This window comes from Stegodyphus dumicola, chromosome 11, assembly GCF_044657685.1.
Source record: "Stegodyphus dumicola isolate Sdum_Otavi_A_Nest chromosome 11, ASM4465768v1".
NCBI lineage: Eukaryota > Metazoa > Arthropoda > Arachnida > Araneae > Eresidae > Stegodyphus > Stegodyphus dumicola.
The window spans coordinates 20,127,815-20,145,832 of NC_140778.1; the positions used below are offsets into that span (position 1 = coordinate 20,127,815).

The following is an 18,018-nucleotide window of genomic DNA, read 5'->3' on the forward strand; positions in this document are numbered from 1 at the left end:
TCAAAGAAAACGAACGTCCGAGAACATCCCGCATGGTACAGCAAAATCGGTGACAGACAGTGGCTCAGCTAACAGCCCAATAGAATGCAGGTTCAAGTGCAAGTGTTTCGGAACACTGTTCACCGGACAGTGTTATGTATGGGACTGTACATCAGACGTTCCACTCGTGTGCCTCTGCTGGCAAAGCGTAATTGTCAACTACGCTAATAAGGGGCCCGAGAACATCGAGACTGGACCATCGATAAGTGGAAGATAGTTGCGTGGTCTGATAAATCACGATTTCTCATTCAATCACCTCGATGGTCGTGTCAGGGTGCGTCGTCTTACAGGCGAACAGTTGCTCCCCCCTGTACAGTAGATCATACGCTGGCTGATAGTGGTGGTATTGTTCTTTGGGGTACGAATCTGAGACCCTTAGTTTTGGTAGAACATACAAAGAAATCTACAGGCTATCTGAACATAATTGCGGATCAGTTGCCCCCTCTTACATGACGTCTGTCATCTCAACTGGAAATGGAATCATCCAGCAGGACAATGCCTCAGGTCACAAAGTCCGAATTGTGATCGAATGGTTCGAGGAGCATATGGACAAATTTCAATTAGTGTCTTGACCACCTAACTCCCTGGATCTTAACCCTATCGAGCGCATTTGGGATGTCATGGAAAGGCAACTCAGACACCACCATGTCGGAAAATCTCGACTTTGACTGACCGCCGCGTAAACATTTGGTACAACCTGTCTCTAGTCATCCACCAGGAACTTGTGGCATCCTTTCCAAGGCGAGTTGCAGCTATTTTGCATGTAACAATCGATCAGCACGGTTTTGAATCGGTGATCATTATGTTTTGGCTCTTCAGTGGAAGTTATTCCATTCCCAAGCAACAAGTTGTTACTTTGTGGACACCCTGTATTATTCTTTCAATCAGAAATAAGTTAGATTAATTCTAATGCACAATTAACATTTAAGATACTGTAATAAAATCTCTGGGATAAAAAGAAATAGTTCTCTCTAAAACATACAGAAAAATTTAAGAAATTAAAAATGTCTTCATGATATTTCCATCTTTAAAGGGCCGTTCCCACTGGGGTTTATCTGAGCTAAAGGAGTCAGTTCCATGTGTCGACTAGCTCCGTTATGCATACAGTGCAGATTTTTCAATTTGCTACCCTATGGGAAAAACTGGTTTTGGAGATGGGTCGGCTACGTCAGTTTACGTTAGCTCAGATAAAACCCAGTGGGGACGACCCTTAATATGTTACAGTAACAAATATTTCTAGTCGATAATTTTTTGAAGTGTTGTTTTTCCTATATTAACATTGTACTATATTTTATATATACTGCAGTTTTATTGCAAAACATAGTTAAAATTCTTTCCATGAAAAATATTAAAAAAAAATATTAAATTGCGTACAATATTCTAAAAATATATGATTATACCTGGCGCTATGAAATCTGTCTCTATCTAAAATAAATATGCTGAAATGTGCTTAAAATTACTTCCTCTAAGCACGCATATTATTAATATTAAAATAAATCTTTAGCAAATTTTGTCACTTAAATTAACTTATTTTTAATTTCTCAAACTACATGCAAATTTTTTTAACTTTACCCGCAGCGAATCGGCTCAGCAGCGCATCACTAAATATTTAATCTTTTCTCGTTCACGTTGTGCAGATATTTGCCGACATAATCGTACGTTCCGGCTTCTCAAGGAGCCAATTAAATAGTATTAATTCTTATGTAGTACTTCTGCGGAAAAAGGTAATTCAGTTTCATTTTAAATATTTATTCTTCTATGTTAAAGATCCCTTCTCAGTAATTTTGGAATAGATTTGAAATTACTGTTATAAATTTATTTTGTAGTGCTGTACGAGTTTGTAATACTGTAATGCTGTAGTAGTACTGTACGGGTGATGATTTTAAGAATACCGTAATTTCATTTTATGAGTTTAATTTACGTTAAGTATTGTTTCAAAATAATTTTGAATTAGATTTTAAAATGCTGTCATTTCATTTCGTAATGCTTAAGCACTATAGTGCGAATGTTCACTCGTATATATTTCCAAAATTGTAACTTCCATTATTGAAATTCATACTTAATTATATCCTTAAGCTGTTAGGAACAATTATTTTTCATTCGTGTAAATGTCTGTCCGCCGTTTCTGCAGAGCTATTAGACCTGTAGCGCCCAAATTTCCTTGACTGATTTTTTCACGCCTAATTTCACAGAATATTTAAAAAAAGTTTAACTTCGCTGAATTACCTACTGATACCAGTTCTGTCGGTCATATGTGCGTAGTAGAAAGGTATAATTAACACTTATCTTCTTAACACAGGTGACAGGTGACGGAGGACGGGGACGCCTGGTGTTTAACATAGGTAAACAGGCGTGTGTCCCACGCCCTCCCCTATCTAGGAATAACAACTCCCTGGGGCCCCGTGAGGCTGCCTCGGGAGTTTATAATACAGATCTAAAGATCAATACATGACCAAACAGGGCCTGAGGATTATTGTTTGACAATGGTTGCGTGACAATAACTTTGTGGGTGTGCATGGCTGTTGGAATAACACAGATACATAAAAATATACGAAACAAATACAAGAATAGATACATATACAGGCAAAAACAAACAAATTCTAACAGATACGAACATAAGGATGCATTGATATTAAGATAAATATGAAGAGAGACACATATGTAAGATACAAGAGTAAAAACAAGAGTAATAAATACTTATAAAGTCATATGTGTATTGCTGGTATCCTTGGGGTTGCAAATGTGCTGTGAGCACTTAAACACAGAGATGAAGCTATTAGTACCGGATGTCGAGTTATGGTGCCAGGAGTTAGAGTTCGCTGAAAGTACAGTCTGCACTATAGTTCAAATTTGCAAGAGTTCAGGCTACACTAAAGTTTAGTGTACACTGTGGTACTAATAGCACTAAATTTGGAGTTTGGCACAGTCACTAAGTTTTAATGCAATTGCTATAGGTTGGTACAGTCACTACAGCGCAGACACTATGTTAGGCACAGTAATTTCAGTACACAGTCGCAATGTTTGCACAGTTACTATGACTGTGAACAAGTACGGTGTAGGTACTGATCTTCACTGATGTGTGCACTAGTGCTTAGGTATAGTCGGAGTTGGTGCATGATGTATACGTGCGGTGCAATTATTACGTGCAACCATTCATTGCAATAGGTTGGAAGGTGATGTAGGCATTCGAAGGCACTTTGAGTTGACACAGTTGGTACTCTGCTAGCACACCGGTAAGGTAAGTTCTAAAGAAGATTGACGTGTGCACATAAAGTTGAAGGCTTGGTGGTGGGGAGCTTTTGTTTAACAACTTGTGGGGGTGGCCCCTGAGTGAAAAGCTTTTGAAAAGGTTGGATAGTCGGTAGGGGGGACGAAAAGATGATCGTGTTTAATCTGGTCTATCTTCTTAACACATTAGCCTAACATTGAAATAAGAGATCTAAGTAAGTTAGGGAAAAAATTTCATCTATATTATCAAAGGAAACTCGAATGGTTTCGCCCATCAGCGGCCGAGCGGTAAAGTTACTGAACACTGGTAGTTCGGTGCGAGGTTTGAATCCCGGAAACCGTTGGCTGCATGAGCGTTTTCGTGGTTTTCCTCATGTGTAATGTGTATAGGAGCCGGTTTCCTTTAGAAAGTCCTCCACGAGGGCAACCCATTCCTTAGGCAGATAGCCATCGAGGCTTTGTCGTAATCACATAAACCAATTCAAACCCCCTAATGGTTTCATATGCAGTCTATATTAGTAAATCTATATTAGTACAATAACAGTAGTAGTAACTCAAACGTAGGCACTAGTAAAAACTATTCCGGAGCAAAACTCGTACTATAAGCCATGTGTACCATAAACCACTCGAACTATATGGACATTTATCCGCTAGTTCCAGAACAGAAATAATTTTCTTAAAATTCTTTGAATTAAATACCGACACGGTACTGATTCTAATGCTGTAGTTAAGTTAAAATTGCAAGATATTTTAGTGGTCTATTGATCAACCTGTGATTGAAACTATAGAGCATACTATAACGGGGCCCACCAGCGGCCGAGCGGTAAAGTCGCTGAACACTGGTAGTTCAGTCCGAGGTTCGAAGCCCGCGAACGGGCTGGCTGCATGGGTGTTTTCGTGGTTTTCCTCATGTGTAACGTGTATACGAGCCGGTTTCCCTTAGAAAGTCCTCCACGAAGGCATCCCTCCCCTTAGGCAGATAGCCCTAGTGTGCTTTGCCATAATTAAATACACACACACTATAACGGGTTCTTAACCCCGTCAAGCTATTTTTGTGCGTCCGCGACTGTCCGCTATGTGCACGTCAAAAATTGCATTAAATGCAACTATTTTGAATTTTTGTTACCTTTTTAATGTAGGGTATTGTTTATGATGCTTATGATTGCAATAAAATAAAGAAATATTAAGAATCGTTATACTTTTTTTACTGCGCATTTCCTGTTTGTCAGATGTGTCCAGACGGAGAATAAGGTTACGAACCCCTGCCCTATATGATACAGGTTGGTTGATTTTTAACATTACTGAGTTTAATGCAAGTGTAATTAATTTTACAGTTTTTAAATCATATTCTATTGCTCTAAAGAAGTTTATCAATGAAAATAGGGCGCTGGTAGGAATCTCCTGTCAAAATTGAATTTTGTATTTATATGGGTTTTAGATATCTGTGGTGTTCTATATTGTGAATTTGTGTTTATGGATTTTTGTTTGTTGGTCTGTAATTTTGTATTAGATGTACTTACTTATTTTTGATTTAGTATTTTTGTTTGTTGTTTGGGGGTGGCTCGGTTACTGGCTGCCCTCGTTTGTAGAGATACGGGGCCCCTTCTTTTGAGCTATGGGGACACTCGTGTCCAGGTGGGCTGAAGGGAGCCTCCAATTCTTACAGGTTGGTTGTATGGGTGCTTTTCCTAAGTACCAGCACCCCCATAATTATTTTTAATGCAGGTAACGCGAATTTTCCGCCGCAGTCTCGAAGGCATGCCTTTCGGCATGAGTCCTAAGGATAATTGGACGCACGAGCGGCTGAATGGCAAAGTCGCTGAACAATAGTAGTTCGGTCCGAGATTCGAAAACGGCCTGGATGGATGGGCGTTTGCTTGGTTTTTCCCATGTGTAACGTGCTTAGGAGCCAGTTGCCCTTAGAAATTTCTCCACGAGGGCATCCTTTCCTTAGGCAGATAGCCCTGGAGGCTTCTGCAAATTTTCTCATAATTTAATTTTCAAATTTCATAAACCGAACCTAAGCGTGATTAGTCTGAACTCGTGGTATACTAATTACAAGGTCTACAAATAAATATGATTCTGAAAAATTGTGTTTTATAACATTTTAATTAAAAAATAAAGTGAAAAGTTAACTTGGTATTTGTATGTTAACGAAGTAAAAGCTAAAATTTCGCCAAAAAGAAGGAAATAGTTGCTAACTTTGGCACCGTAACCCAAATGAATCGCTAGAGGAAACACACAACATCGCCAGTTTTAAGAACGCGTATAAGCAGCAGTTTTTACAACGTAGTAAAACATCCCTCTGAAATACAAAAAAACTAATTATCTAATTGTCGCCAAAGTTAGGCACTGCTTATCCGTTAAGGTATGAGCATCTTTTATTTTACACTAAAACTAAATTGCAAAAGTGTTTCAGCTTCTACGTGTTCCTCGAGTTTAGTTTGCTTATGATGCGTTCGCGATTTTTCTAGGTTAATTCCCGCTTACAAAATAGTTTCGAAATATAATCCCTTCAAAATAAACCATTTAGCTTCTCAGAAATAAAACTTTAAAATTAAAAGTTGCGAGCAGAGATAACCTGGCGCCAAAACAAACAGAAAACCGGGTATTTTCGTAATGTTTTCATTTGTGAGCTGAAAGTAACTTTCCTTTAAATGTTGTCAACCAAACTTCTCTTAAAAGAAGTAATTACCAAGCGCTTTTTCCATTAATTTATGCATTTAGGCCCATCAACGGCTGAGCTCATATACAGTTTAGGGGTGTACTCCAACTGCGCTAATGAAAATCCCCCCGGGTCGAGCTATAGTCCAACTGCGCCAATCACAATTTCTTCCCCCCTGCTGCCTACAGGGTTACAATTTAACTTTTCGTGCCAATTGTAGCCAAGAGGAAAATAAAAATAAATAGAATTACATATCACAAGAACAAGTAAAAAATATCTAACAAGCAGGCTAATTATTTGAATAACAGTAATAAATGCTAGAGCTAACAAAGAAAATAAAAGGTATTTATTGGTAAAGATACATATTAGCATTACAAACATCTTTCATTTATGATAATAATATAATTCAAATAATTATAAAGCATACAAATTATATTTTTAATAAATTACATCAATAATAGTCAAGATGTCTGAACTAGACTGGAAAATTTAATAGAGTGCAAAAAATTATTCCATATCAAAGTGTGTTAAAGTGTGCTAGAAATATTTTTCGTTAATTAAAGCAATCATGTTAATGTTTGCAGAAATTAATAGTTAAATTTAAAAAAATGCTTAGCATGAAATCTATAACAACATTACTATGCGTTTGGATCACTGACGTATAAATTGTAAATAAATTTAAATTATTATGCTAAGAAGTATTTCTAAAATTTATCTAGAAGAAAAGAATTAGATAAACAGTACTGCAAATTAATATAATCAATCAGGCCTCTCAATAAATAAAAGCTTATTTTTTTTAACCAAAAACTAAAAATTAGGATGCAAAAGTTTGTGTAATATACTTGGAAATGTCTGAACTTATAATTAGTTCGAAACATACAATTAAATTAATAACAAACCAATTAACAGTAACATTAAGCTTAATTTCATTCAATCTAAAACAAGCAATCGATCAGGAGCTCCACATAACTGAAGTTTTAATGCTATTTTACGTAGATTTGCGTATAAAATAAAAGTTGCACTTGTGAAACAAGTGAATAATGTACTGATAGCCAACAGGAATTAAAATACAGTGGTTAAAAATATAACAACTTGTCAGAAGGCATGCAAAGTTGCCATGGCTACATTAATTGAATGATTATAGAAAACTCATAAAGTTAAGCGCTACAGTGTGAAAAGAAAATTCTGGAATAAACATGTTAAGAAAATTATATGGAGAAATAATCTTTAATTTATTGATATTCATATAAACTCTACGCTTTTGGAAAAATGTTACATATAATTTCCACCGAGGTATCAATCACCGAAACTGAGTTAATTTCTTTCCTTATTTTTTCTTATTAGAGGGATTTGTAAAAAGATATGCTAAGATAAAGGTAAAAATTTTTGCAATACTTTTAAAGAATAAATTGAAGTATTTTTACTTCATGAACTGAAATTTTTACGCTACATTTTTATACAATAAATAAATACAAAAAAAGAAAGAGCTGGGGGATCACTGGGACTAGAAACTCGGATCGAACTACCAATGTTTAGTGACTTTTCCACAAGACCTTTTGAAATTAGGCTGAACAATATATCAAAGAAAATAGAAGATACAGCACACGTAAGAACAAAAGTGGGCTGAATTAGAGATTTACATGTTTGGTGAATGAGTTAAACTTACCTGTATGCCATTATGAAATTTTAGGAATGTAGCATAAAAGCATGAGTGAAGAAGGCAATGGTAATTTAAATCATTGTAATCTAAATGTATATTATTATGAGTATCTGCTATTAATTTCAATACTGCTGAAAAAATTGTAAATGAATTACATTATAAATCACATGAACTCGTTGTATTATAAATTACAACAGTTAGAAATATTATTAGCGTGATTTAGCGACCATCTTTGTTAACAAATAATTTCAAGTAATTAATTTTACAAATAATTCAGCCTGAAACTAGGTTGGAAAAAAAGCTACATGCTGAAGATTAAGCTTTGTCCAAGGTATTAGAAACATCTTTTGTTAACTAGAGTTGTGATGCAAGAATTTGTAAAAATTATCATTTAAATACAAATTGGCATAAGTACAAAAGTATATAAATTCTACATGCATGAAAACTTGAGTACAGTGCAACAATATGTGAAAAAGGAATGGATTAAAAGGGAACTGAAAATCCCAGGATATGAATATAAGGGAGTTTATTTTTAAAATTTTTTTTGTTAATTATTAAAATTCTGCTGACGCTCATAATTATTAATTTATTAATTAAATGTGTATTAGAAATTAAATGTATGCCAGGTGGAAAAACAGAATATTTAAACGTTTCTAGTATTAAAATATGGAATTTGTAACAAACCTTAAAATAACTTCAATAATTAAAAATGGAAAGTTTAATACGGGAATATATTGCAATAATATTAGGTGAATTTAGAACGACTTAAGAAGTCCAATTTTAAGATTTAATAAAGAATTTTTATAATTAAATTAGAACTGTTTACCTAAAATGGTAAATTTGAAAGTTAAAACCATTCTGCTATCTAAAAAGATTTGTTAATATTTATCTAGACAAACTTATTTAAGGTGAGCTACAAATCCGATATTTGATACGTTGATTATGTATCAGTTTTGTGTATATCATTAATCTATCAATTTTATTATTCAAAACTGATATATATATATATATATATCAGCGACTAAAATCTACAACTTGGAAAGTTTTTAATTCTTACAGAGAATAAAAGAGATCTGGCTCATCATTCCTTTAAGCATCATAAAACATTAAAATGAGTGTAAAAGAAATTTATTTTTACTTTAGCACACGCCAGATTTTAAATTAATATTTGTTTTGCATGCACAGTTTTTACAATATTGATAAACGAAAATAAAGGCTTGCAGTCTCAACAGAATGCCCCATTAATGGCGATAAACGACTTTTTGTAGCACCCAATCTTCCTGGAAAGAAATGGGGGACAGGAAACGTCGCGCAGTACGTGCATTAGAAAAGAGGGGGACGGGGATTTTCGATCAAATTCGGCGCAGTTCGTACCCTACCACAGTTTAGGTACTATTTCGTTTTGAGAACCGTAAAAAAATTTCAGCGAAAATGTATGCGCAAAAGCGCCAAATCTAGCAAACGCGCCCATTTAACACCGCACTAAATCTAACGTACGCGCTGATTTCAAATTACGTGAGTTTAGATAGTTCTATATTTCTTAAGACGCCATTGAAATACTAGTTTAATTTTTAAATCCTTTTTTGATAACGCTGTGGATTTTGACAATTTGGGAATTGCCCAGTGACGGAAAGTCTGCAATAGAATTTTTTCAAAGAAAAGGCATCATTCATTATAGAAAATTATGTTTGAACAACCAACGAGATGAAACAATGCTTTTTAGCGATAACTCGGTAGCCACTCAGTTATGTTTAGCCTTTTTTATATATAAATTATAATAATGATCTGAAATAGTTATTTACTCTTATGCTTCCATTCAGTTATGTTTATCTTTTTATATAAATTAGAATAATAAAAAAGTATATGAAATTAACCTTTTATCTAAATTAAAACAATCATCTTAGATAGTTATTTACCATTATACTCCTTTCTTGCGTTAGGGTTGCCGCAATTATTTTTGGCAGCACTGGCATCAACGATAGTTTGGCGATTTTTTACGGTCCTGAAAACGGAATAGTAGCGCAGTTTATATTAGTAAAGTGTTAGTAGTAACTCGAAAGTCTGTACTAAAAATTATCCCGTGACAAAACTCGGGTTTAATCCTGGTATCCGGTGCACACGGGATTTGGCTACTTTTGGCGACTTCTATAATGAGCAGTAAAAACAGGACATATACGATGAGTAGTAAACCGGTCATTCAATGAATATATATAGTTATACATAGTATATACTATGTATGTCATTATATACATAGCATATACTATGTATAGTGATAGTATATAGTGTATAGTATATACATAGACGTTCTTGGGGTCATTTTTGGTGTTGGCGATAATTTTCAAAAAAGCGCTAAGGCTGCACCGTATACTAGGATTTTACCAAAACTCGTACTGCAGGACATATATACCGTAAGACACTCGTATTGTGTGGACATTTATCAGCTAGTTCCAGAACACAAATAATTTTCTGAAAATTCTTTCAGTTAAATACCGAAACATTAGTCTTGCTAACGCTGCAGTTAAGTTAAAATTACAAGATATTTTTATGGTCTTTTGATCAATTTGTGATTGAGACTGCAGAGCACCATATACTCCATATGATACAAGTTTATGATATGGATACTTTTCCTAGTTTCCCGTCTATAATTATGTTGATGTTGTGACTTGTCTCGCTCTTCACTAGTAACATCAGAACAGGCCCACGAAATTGATCGTGGCAACGAGTGCAAGATTTTTGGCAAGAGCCTTGAGCTTCATGCAGCTGATAGTAAGATTTCGATCAGTTCCGCCCCCAATTTTGATGAAGATCAACCCGGGGGGGACGAGTCTTGAGGGTCTCGAACCCCTCTTCCCCTACTACCAGCGTCTGGAGAGGACATTCGTCACGCCGCATATTTAAATTGCCTCCATACCCCACTGACCCTATACATTTACAAACATCCATGCCTTCTGCGGGAATCCAATCTGGGCCCTTCGGTATCGCAGTAAACTCCCCAAACCACTATACCATCTGAGCGGTATAGTGGAACTGGTTAGATTACGGATGAAGTTGGACAGTATTCAGAGAGCTTGGGGTTTAGCTTTAACCCGATGTTTTAGAACGGTGCCTACCGAGGCCGTCTCTGTGTTGGCTGGGCTGCCTCCTCTCTCAATTTTATACGAATTTTATTATGAGAAATTTTGGTACTATTCCGTTTCGAGGACCGTAAAAATATTGCAGTAAAAATGTATGCGCAAAAGCGCCAAATGTAGCAAACGCGCCCATTTAACAACGCGCCAAATGTAGCGTACGCGCTGATTTCAGATTGCGTAAGTTTATATAGTTCTATATTTCTTAAGAAGCCATTGAAATACTAGTTTAATTTTTAAATCCTTTTTTGATATCCTATGGATTTAACAATTTGGGAATTGCCCATGGCGAAAAGTCTGCAATAGAATTTTGAGCAAGGTGCAGAATTATTCACTGTTTGACGCGTTTTTAAGAATTGCACATACTCGGTATCCATGTACACATCGATCTATTTTCACGTAAAAAAATTCCCAGAATTGCACAAAAATGGCACTGCGCACACCCTTGACCTTTATCTATGTACACATCGACCTATTTTCACTTAAAAAGTAAAAAAAAAAAAAAAAAAAAAAAAAATCCAATTGTGTTTACCTTTCTAAAAAAGCGCCAAACAAGTAGGCGATTTTGCACTTTACCGAGAATTTTTGAGAGAAGAAAAAACATCATTCATTATAAAAAATTTTATTTGAACAACCAACAAGATGAAATTATGCTTTAGCGATAACTCGGTAGCGAAATAGCGATGCAGGCATCCATTCAGTTATGTTTAGCAGTTTTTATATATAAATCCTAATAATGATCTGAAATAGTTATTTACTCTTACGCAGTCATGTTTAGACTTTTTTATATAAATTATTATAATTAAAAAGTATTATATGAAAGTAACATTTCACCTAAATTAAAATATCAATCTTTAGATAGTTATTTACTATTATACTTCTTTTCTTGCGTTAGGGTTGTCGCAATTATTTTTGGCAGCACTTGGCATCAACAATAGTTCGGCGATTTTTTACGGCCCTCAAAACCGAAATGGTTATTTAGAACTGGACGAATGGAATTGAAAATGTATGAAAATTATTTAATTACAAGGAATGTTTTTGAAAACTTTAATATTCATTTAATAAATCCTTCCAAAAGATTTGGTTTTGTTTTTGATAAAAGTAATCCAACTGTTGATGTGTTTGATATTTATACAGATGGTTCTGGGGTCAGAGGGAGCGTAGGAGCTGCCTTTGTTGCTTTTTACTATGGAACTAAAGTGAATTATAGAATGTTTAAGGGGTATCAGAAACCCCTATACCGACAATGTTAAATTGGCCATTTATGATGTACATTTTTTCAAAATCTGCTGTAGATACAAGCTTGAAACTTTTTCTGTAATTAAAGCGTACCTATCTGATTATACTGAAATGAGCTTTTGAAACATTTTTAATTTTAGAGTAAATTACAGGACATTTTGTTAGGCATAGTAAAATTTAGCACTTTTCTCACACAAAAAAAAATTAAAATTTTTTTCTAAGTTTATTACAAAAAGCTCATTTCAGTAAATATTATGGAACCTAATAAATAATCCATAAAAAGTTTAGGCACCTGTGAGCAGTAGTTCCTGAGAAAAGGTACATCGAGTATAAAAAAATCACGTTTGGAGAAAAACGCGTTTTTATGTAAAAATCATCATTGATCTAAGCAGTAGATGACAAATTAAAACTAGATTTTTTTTTACAGTTCTAATTTTCATAGAGATTAAAGAATGGTATTTTTAGAAAGATAAGTGTAGAGAATTTGAAAATGCAAAAATCCGAAATCACAATTTTTTGAAGATTTTGGGGTTCCAACTGAACCCAAGTTCCAAGTTGAACATATGTAATTCAGTTTTCCAAGCAGAAATTGAAGCGTTCAAACAAGCCTTATTATGGATTAAAAATACCTTGTTTATACCCACGTCTGTAAATATTTACACTGACTGCCTGTTACTTCTCCATGCGCTCTCCCGCCCCGACAATTTCAATCCATTAATTGTCGAAATTAAGAGTCATTTAGAAACTTTGAGTTAATATTTAAATATTAAGCTAAATTGGGTTAAAGCCCATATAAGCTTTCATTACCAATAAAGCTTATATGGGCTTTAACCCAATTTCCAAGGGCCGACAGCCTGGCCAAGCAGGCGGTTTCAAATGTCGGTGCAATGGATATTGAAGTAACAGGTTCGAAGAGAATTGCTCTTCGAAGAATGAAAAAATTTTACGTTAGCAAATGGAAAATACAGTGGATCTCTTCACATAAAAACAAAGGATTTGTGGAACTAATTAAAATCACGAATAAAATGAAATGTATGAACAATATTGATGTTAATCAGGTTTTAACTGGACATGGTAGGTTTCTGTTCTACCGATATAATCTGCAGGAAAATAAATTGTTATAGTTGTCAGGTTGATAGTGATGTTAGTCATTTCGTGGTTGATTGTAGTTTAACAGTCCCTATTAGACAGATTTTTAACATTACTGATTTTAATGCGAGTGTCATTAATTTTAAAGTTTTTAAATCATATTCTATATTGCTCTAATAAAGTTTATCAATGAAAACAGGGCGCTGGTAGGAATCTTCGGCAAATTTTTAGAATATGGTAACAGGTAGTTTGGCGACCTTTTGGTAAGGCGATAAAGGTTACTAGCTAGGACTTTAGAAATAATCTGAGAAGTACACAGTTCGAATCACAGATTATTTTGTCTCGGAGAAATCAGAGATCATGAGACATATCATGTGACATTTTCCGGAAAATTACAATGGGAATTTTAGCTAATAAGCACTTAGAAACAATTTCGCTGCTGAAGTGCAGAATCGCCTACTTATTTGTTTCGCGCTTTTTACAAGAGTAAGAAGAATTGGATTTTTCTCAATTTTCTTTGGCCTTTTAAGTGAAAATAAGTCTATGTGTACATGGATAAAGTCAAGATTGTGCGCAATGTCATTTTTGTGCAATTCTGGGATCTTTTTTTAATGAAAAAGGGTCGACGTGTACATGGATACCGTGTATATGCAATTCTTAAAAACGCGGCAAGCAGTGGGCGATTCTACACTTTCTCCCAATTTCGCACCTTATCTTCGCCTTGATTCAGCACTTTTGTTCCATAAGTTCTAGCATAAGCGTAATTCGGCTAGCAGATTGTTGGAAAAAATGTTGAGTAAAAAAAAAAAAAATGCCTTTACTTTGTGAAAACAAAATGGCGTCCAAAAAAAAGCTAGCTGGTTGCTGTAGCAGGGTTGGTCGCCAAAGTTTCGCCAAAAAATCGCCAAGTTACCGTAATGTAAAGATTCACCCTTTCTTCTGTTAAAATTGAATTTTGTATTTTATATGGGTTTTGGATATCTGTGGTCTTCTATGTTGCGAATTTGTGTTTATGGATTTTTTTTGTTTGTTTGTTGGTCTGTAATTTTGTGTTAGATGTGCTTAATTATTTTTGATTTAGTATTATTTTGTTTGTTGTTTGGGGATGGCTGGGTTACTGGCTGCCCTCGTTTGTGGAGTTACGGGGCCCCTTCCTTTGAGCTATGGGGACACTTGTGTCTGGGTGGGCTGAAGGAAGCCTTCAATTCTTACTGTCTGAGCGGTGCTTATAATTATGCATAATGCAAGTAACTGCCAATGTTCCACGGCATTCTTGAAGGCCTGACTTTGAACAATTCCTAAGCATAATTTATTTAAACATCATTAACCTGAACTCATGGTCTATTAGCTACAAAGTCTACAAATAAGTTTTTGAAAAAGTATATTTTAAGCCGCCAGGGTTTCTTAAACTTTTTTCAGTCGCGACCCCTTTTTATCACTGAGATTTTTTCGCGACCCCCCCCCAAGACCCCATAATATTTACAAAAATTTTGTGGGATCCCTTAAGTATTGCACAAATTCGACACACGCGGGAGTGAAACTGCCAGTTTTTTCACTTGTACTGTAATATACAACTGCAGTTTTAGGTCATTAATTTTAATTTCTAATTTTAAGACATAGAACAACATGTGAATTATAAATAAACAGAGGAAAGGACAGCGTCACATGCAAAGCAAGAAAAATGAACGTTTATATTATAAAAAAATGCGTCGAAACGTTTTCGTTTTGTTCCCTTATCTGTATTGTCTTATCTATTTTCAGAGAAATTGTGTAAAAATATTTGGTAATTGTAAAATTATTATAAGTTAAAGATCAAAATTGCTAAAAAAGAAACCCTGTTTTAAGCCATTAGCTGCCAAATTTTTAATTAACTGCCTATAAATAAGTTTTATAAATGGAGGGTTTTTTTTTCGGCCGGGGGGGGTTATAGTTCGATCATGGATCTGCTGAACATTGAAGCTGCCGTTATTACTTTCATACAAAAGTTTAATTTATTACCGAGTAACTGTCGGTGTTCCAATTTGCACAAAAGGAAGTTTTATTCCGAGTCAATTGAAGAGCTTATGGAGATGTTGCAACAACAAGAAGATACCATATGTGAAGTCGAACATAGTGGAGTTCAAGGTGACCTTACAAAGTTGTAGTTCAGGAGAGGCGGGGGGACTATTCAAAGCTAGTTTAGAAGCGATTGCCAAATATTTTTCAACTGAAATAAAGAAAAACTAATTGTTATCAAATTACCGCCAAAGTTGGCCAACGCTTCTAAGTTAACATGTGAACATCGTTTATTTTACATTACTTCCTAAAATTAACTTTCAAAAGTCTTCAGCTTATTCCTCGAGTTTAACTGCCTTACTCATTAATTGTTAGTCGTCGACCAGCGGCCGAGCTGTAAAGTTGCTAAACACTGGTAGTTCGGTCCGAGATTCGAATCCCGTGAACGGGCTGGCTGCTTCGATGTTTTCGTAGTTTTCCCCATGTGTAACGTTTATACGAGCCAGTTTCGATTAGAAAGTCCTCCACGAAGGCATTCCTCCCTTTAGGTAGATAGTCCTCGAGGCTTTGCCGTAATTAAAAATAACCATAACCATGACCTGTTAGTCTGTTCAGAATAAATTATCTAACAGCTCAAAAGATAAGACTCCATAATGATAGTTGCCAGCCGAGATACCCTGGCGCCAAAATAAACACAATAAAAGGTATTTTTTTTACATTTTCCATTTTTGAGTTAAAAATAACTTTCGTTTAAGTATCTCATTAGAAACTCCTGTTTAAAAACGTAATTACCAAGCACTCAGCATTAACTTTTTCCATTCATTTATGTATTTCTCTCCACCAGCGTCTAAGCGATAAAGTTGTTGAATACTAGTAGTTAATTCAGGGATTTGAATCTCGGAGAACGAGCTGGCTGTACGGGCGTTTCCGTCGTTTCCTCATGTGTAACATGGATACGAGCCAGTTTCCTTTAAAAAGACCTCCACGGGCCATTCCCTCCCTTTCCGTGTAGTGCCTTAGGGCGGAACAATTAAAAAAAGCCGGGTGTGAATCTCGGTGAACAAACTTGCCGTATGGGCGTTTCAGTGCTTTTCTGCTTGTGTACCATGCTTAGAAAGTCCTCCACGAAGGCATCCCTCTGATAGGCTAGATAGCGTTAGTGTTCTTTGCCATAATAAATTAAAACCTTGCGTAACATGAATATGAATCATTTTATTCAAAGTTTCTCTTCGATGGGATTTTTTCTCCTAAGCAGATGCTGTTGGGTAGTCGGAAAGTAATTTCGTTCTTTTCCAGCGGCGAAGCGGTAAAGACGCTGAGCACTGGTAGTTCGGTCCGAGGTTCGAATCTCGCGAACAGGCTGGCTGCATTTCGTGGTTTTTCCCCATGTGTAACGTGTATATGAGCTAGTTCCCTTAGAAAGTCCTCCATGAAGGCAGATGGTGTGCTTTGCCATAATTGAATAATCCAATCCATCCCCATGTGCAACGTGTCCCTCAGAAAATCCTCCACGAACGCACCCTTTCTCTTAAGCAGATAGCCCACGCGTGCTTTGCCATAATCAAACAAACAATTTATGCATTTCTTATTTGTACTCTTTATTTCGAAGTTCATATTCGAGACAAATTAATTTCTGCTCTAAATTGGATGTACAAATAAAAAAACTCTGAATACGATACGAGCCCACCCAGCGGCCGAGCGGTAAAGACGCTGAACACTGGTAGTTCGGTCCGAGGTTCGAATCCCGCGAACGGGCTGGCTGCATGGGCGTTTTCGTGGTTTTCCCCATGTGTAACATGTATACGAGCCAGTTCCTCTTGGAAAGTCCTCCACGAAGGCACCTCTCCCTTTAGGCAGATAGCCCTCGTGTGCTTTGCCATAAATAAATAATCCAATCCTGAATACGATACGTGATCCTTTGGTTTTGTTAAGCCGCCTTGACATTTCAGATTTCGTAAAACCGAGAGAACGCGCTCTCTATTCTCATATATAAGAACACGCAAGGATCGATTTGACCCAACCATAAGATGTGGTGAAATGGCAATGCATTTTTAGCCCAAAAGGCGTTAGCCCAGAAGGGCTATTAATTTCAAAACGGTATTTTGCGTCGATTCACTTTTCAAACTGTTTCCAGCAAATATTATATCCCTGTATTACATTTAAAGGTACTAAATAATGAAGAATCTGCCTGAATGTATGAATGTTTCTCTCAATGTGAAGAAACATCGTTACCTAGAGCCATCCAATTTTGAATAACGTAGTCCTAGGAACCGAATATGGACACTTGGAACCTCAAAATTTGAAATTGTTTTATTATGCATTTAAAATTTTCTAAAATGTTTAACTAATTTTTCATTACGAAACCCTAAGATTTCAAAAGCGAGCAATGGCAAAAGTGTACCGAATGAAACATTTTTATCTCCAGCGTGCCAGACTGTGTATCGGAAATTCTACGTTTTTGCTAATTTTAAATATTTTGTGATATTGCTGTTGAATTGAATTTTATGTGTTTAATTGCGAAGAACATAATATTTAATCAATAAAGATAGCACACAAAACGTTAAAAAGACGTCAATTTCGGCATAATATAAAATTTGGGTACTTTTCCGTTTCGCCGGCGCAAATCTCGCCAAGCAGACTTTATTGGCGACAACATACATTATACACACAAAAAATATTAAAAAAATGTTAGTCCTCAGAATTCTTTTTTTGAAGGCATAAACATTTTAATATCGCTTTAAAATTTTATAAAAAGCCAATAAATAAAGACAATAAATTTATAAAAAGACATTAAGAATTTACTATGCTTTCATGGTTCAACATCCTGTTTCGCCGGTTCATATCACGTGATCCCAAGCGATCTCATCTCACGTATACTACTCTACAAAAATATAATGCTCTCAGTAATTATCTACATTAATTTCAAGTTAAATCTTAATTTGGAACACAAGTTTAAATGCAAGAAATACTTCAGT

General features: G+C 35.4%; 1 protein-coding gene across 1 annotated transcript in view; it reads left to right on the top strand.

Annotated features, from left to right (window-relative positions):
* Window positions 1-1,650: 1,650 nt before the first annotated feature.
* LOC118202887 (iripin-8-like) overlaps window positions 1,651-18,018 on the top strand; it is a 52,043-nt gene continuing 35,675 nt past the window's right edge. Inside the window, exon 1 of the mRNA XM_035375106.2 lies at window positions 1,651-1,763. The gene's annotated coding sequence lies outside the window, so the exon portion shown is untranslated. The remainder of the gene's footprint in view (window positions 1,764-18,018) is intronic.